Source organism: Octodon degus, unplaced genomic scaffold, assembly GCF_000260255.1.
Source record: "Octodon degus isolate 3935 unplaced genomic scaffold, OctDeg1.0 scaffold00015, whole genome shotgun sequence".
Taxonomy (NCBI): domain Eukaryota; kingdom Metazoa; phylum Chordata; class Mammalia; order Rodentia; family Octodontidae; genus Octodon; species Octodon degus.
The window spans coordinates 19,928,018-19,932,247 of record NW_004524591.1 but is presented as its reverse complement, the minus strand read 5'-3'; the positions used below and the strand labels follow the sequence as shown (position 1 = coordinate 19,932,247).

The window sequence follows — 4,230 nt, the reverse complement described above, 5'->3', positions numbered from 1 at the left end:
TCTTTGCTACTTGCTATGTGACCTTGGGTGTGTTCCTTAAAATCTCCTGGCCACAAAGTGCAAAGGTCTAGTCTATTGATACGTCCTCTAAAATCAGGGAGTCCATTGGGGCACAAGGCACAGGACAGTTCTCTGCTGGGAAATCTTGCATAGCTGCCAAGGCCCAACAGCGACCAAATGGCGGGGAGAGGCGCCCGGAGGAGGCTGGGCCTCGCTCCTTAAAGCTTAGGTCCCTCTTTTGGAAGAGCTGCACACAAGAGATCAAAATCATGTGAAGAGCCAATTCTCGATGAAGTCACTCCCGGGGCTGGCCCCCCAGCAGGCGGAGCGCAGCTTTGCCGCCCAGCCCGCCAGAGGCGAGACCAGGGACCAGGGCGCAGGGAGTGGAGCGGACGGACGGGAGGGGACTAGAGGGGACGCGAAGGGAGGGCGGGCCGCCATCACGTGACCCGACCAGCTGTTGGCGGGGGCGGTGGGGACCCAGAGCTTGCGAGTCTGGGAAGCGGGACGCGCCCGACGCCGCCTTCGCAGCTGCAGCCGCAGACCCCGATGTCGCCGCAGTAGCCCGCCCGCGCCCGCACCTCGGTTGCCGCTGCCTCTGCACCTCAGGGCGGATCCCAAAGCCCGCCGCCCGCAGGTGAGCAGCACCCTGGACGGCAGGGAGCCCGCAGCGCCGCTTCCCGGGGCGGGTTTCCGCTGGGTCCGCCATCGCCGCCCCGCAGAGCCCACCCAGGGTGCTGGCTCCAGCCAGCTGGGGATCTGCGGATCCTCCGCACGGAACTCGTCTCCGCTGGGATGGGGTGACGCAGGATCCGAGGCTGCGGGGCTGCAGGAGGGCTACCCTGCCGCGGGGCGCAGGCGCCTGCCCCCTCCTGCACCCCAACCTGACCCCCGCGCCCCCTTAACTCCTAGAGCCCCCTCCGCCCTCTGCTGCCTTCCCGTGTTTTCTCTTCCCGTTGCGGCCAAGTTGCGGTCGCCGGTGCCCGCAAGACCCCCCACCCTGCAGCCCCCTCCCTGAGGCGCACCTGCGGCCGGGGCGAGCTCGGCGAACATGGCGCCTGCAGCCGCGGCCCCGAGCCCGTCCGGCCCTCCGCGGCCCGGCCCCGGCCCCGGCCCGCGGACCTGGCCCGAGGTCTCGGTCCCTGTAGGGCCGCCTCGCTCTGCTGCAGCAGTCCGCGCCAGCCGCGCTCCGGACTTGACACAACTTCTGCCCAGGCGGCACCTGGGCATCCTGGGTGGGTTGGGGAGGTCGGGGCACTTATTTAAAAAAACACCCTCATCTTTCCGAGATGTCTGTTTCGGTTTACCTGTGCCGCCTCGGTTTCCTTTTTTTTTTTTTCACCCCCGGGGACCAATTATTTGGCGATGTAACCTACGAGGTGTTGGAAGCAGGAGGGACCCTTGGATTTTAGAGAATTGGTGAGACTCAGGATTTTGGAGTAAAAATGTCCTTTGCACACTTTTGCATCTAAGGAAACTATCCTTTTTTAGTGACTCAAAGCTGACCCGATAGAGTACTGTTAAGTAGTATGGCTTGCGTGTCTAATTGTACTTTGCGTGTACCTTAATCTATGCTTGTGTCTGACTTCTTGGAGTGGTGGTGGTGGTGGTGGTGGTGGTGGTGGTGGTGGTGGTGGTGTGTGTGTGTGTGTGCGCTGTGCTCCATGCCTGACTAGAAGACGCATCACTTGCAGCCGAAACCTAATGTTAATTCAAAATGGCAGCATGAAAAATCAGGCCAGGCGGAAGCAGCGCAGCACACAGCAACAGCGGCCGGCCCCTGACTTCAGCCTTGGAGGAAAGTCTCTCGGGCATAAGGAAGGGAGTGAATCCTGTAGCTAGTTAAAATTCAGCGTTGGGCAGAATCCTAGGAGGTGAGTGGGAAGTTTGGAGAGCTGCTATTATGTTCCCTAACTTGTCAAGCCTTCAGAACCACACTGAAACGCTATGGTGTTGATCTGAGTTTCTTTAGGCTCAGCTGAAGTTGACTGTGTGGCTGCACAACTTAGACACTGTTTTGTATTCACAAGGAGCTCTTAAAAGAGATGGTGTAGAGTGTAAGCATCTGCCAGGAAAAGTGCGTCTAACAAACACTGTGCAAACAGAAAGCTGCATCAGAAGGGCTGATTTGGCATGGTGAGTAAGTACCCAGGAACCAGGGAATGGCATATTCTTGAAAGGTGACTCATTTTAGATTTATTTTTTTCCTTACCCTTTTCACTGCCATGCTGCCAGCCATCTTGTCTTTTAGGAAGGAGGAGATGCACGAGGAAGCAAATAATCTGGGGATAATGCAATAGAGGAAGATGGCCCAAGACTCAGGAGTGCCAGAGCAGGAGGCATCTTGAGCAAGTTTGCTGCGGGCCCTCCTTTTGACAGGGGAGGCTGAGTTGAGCAGGACCAGTACACACCAAGGTCATAGATCTGACTAGTGACTGGCAGTGAGTATCCAAGTCCAGGTCCTATAATACCCCAATGTGTGAAGTTCCACATGCTATCTTTCTTTTTTAAAATCATTTTAAAAATCATTGATTCATTTATTTGGTACAGGGTCTCGCTATGCAGCTCAGCCTCATAGTGATCCTCCTGTCTCAAAGTCCCCAGCACTGGGATTACAGGCATGTACCACCTCTCCTGGTTTTGGTGGATGGCAGGGTGTGCCCAGGGTCCTGGGGTCAGCAGGCATGCAGTACCGGGAATCAAATCTGGGTCTTTGCACCAGCTAGGCAGATGCTTCAACTGCCGAGCTATCTCCCCAGTCCATCCACATGCTACCTTTCAAATCCTTGGGGTAGGGGCAGAGCAAGAGCATCTTTGTTGCTATTAGACTGGCAGATATTTTGAACAATGAGAAACCAAGCTATACCATGAATTTAAGAACCTATATGTGTTTAAAGTAAGGGACCGGGCCATAGTTTCCTATTACAAAGCTGCTGAATTTCTTAAGCTGCGTCTACCTCACATTCACATTTCCTAGGAATGAGACTTCATCAAAGACCCAAAACCTTAATTTTGACCAAAATCTTTGAGGTGGAAAGGGTATTTTTTTATTTAAAAGTTAGATGCTTCTGTTTGTTTTTGGCCAATTTATTTGGGGGAAAAAACCCTAAGCAGTTCATGTATCTAGGTTTTTTGGGGGATATATTGTCAGTAGAAGTAACTAACAAGCCCACTTAAAAATAACTTGCACCGAAAGCAAAAGAATTTTTTATAATTTGAAGGTGAAGGGTGCAAGTTACCATCAATGCCCTTCATTGTCCAAAAGCAGGAGTAGAGATTGTGTGTGATTTTAGTGTGTGTGCAGTGGGGCTGTGGACACAGACTCGCTGCGTGGTGCTCCCAGTCAGTGAGGTGGGAGGGAGAAGTAGGCAGGAGGCAGAGAACAGGGACAGTGTCCTGAGACAGTGGGAAAGGTGGGGACTGGGCGTGGGGAGACATGTTCTGCTGATGAGACCTGTGTCTTTAAAAATGACTCTCAGTTGAGCAGGAATATGAAGATACGTTGAAGACAACTCAAAATAACAAGATATGTAGGGCTGGGGATGGAGTTCAGTGCTTGCCTATCATGTCGAGACTCCAGGCTTTGTCTTCAGCATCACAAAATACAATAAAATTTTAAAAATATGCAATACAAGCACACGTTTGTTGGAGAACAATAAAAATACAAATATGCAAACGTTATTTTTAAGAAATCGTTATTTTCTCTGAGGTGAGAATCAAATTCTGTGCCATCCAATTTGGTAGCTATTAGCTAATTATGGCTACTGAGCACTTGAAACGTGACTGGGCTGAATTGAGACGGATGTCCTATCAGTGTAGTAACACATAGCGGGTTCCAAAAATTTAATGTGAAGAGAATTTAAGGCATGTTGTAAGTAATTTTTATATAGACATTACATTGAAATAATATCTTGGGTATACTGAGTTAAATAAAATATATTATTAAAAAGCTTCATCAATCTTTATCTTTTCTAAAGAAAGTGGCAAGAATGACAGAGTAAGTGTGTTCGCTGTGAGGAGGAGCATTTTGAGGGCATTAATGGAAATATATCATTTACTGTAATAATAATAACTCACTGTATTTATATTTTAAAATTTTTTATTTTATGATGCAGGTATCTCACTAGGCAGATTGGACTCATAGTGATTCTCCTGTCTCAGGCTTCCCAGCGCTGGGCTTATAGGTGTGTGCCACCACGTGCAAGAGCCCGCACGATGCACTCAGTGTTC

General features: G+C 50.9%; 1 protein-coding gene across 2 annotated transcripts in view; it reads left to right on the top strand.

Moving 5' to 3' along the window:
• Positions 1-403: 403 nt before the first annotated feature.
• The window catches only part of Scrn1 (secernin 1), a 64,625-nt gene continuing 60,798 nt past the window's right edge, over positions 404-4,230 (top strand). For both annotated transcript variants that reach the window (XM_023709959.1, XM_004626514.3), the window contains exon 1: positions 404-637. The gene's annotated coding sequence lies outside the window, so the exon portion shown is untranslated. The remainder of the gene's footprint in view (positions 638-4,230) is intronic.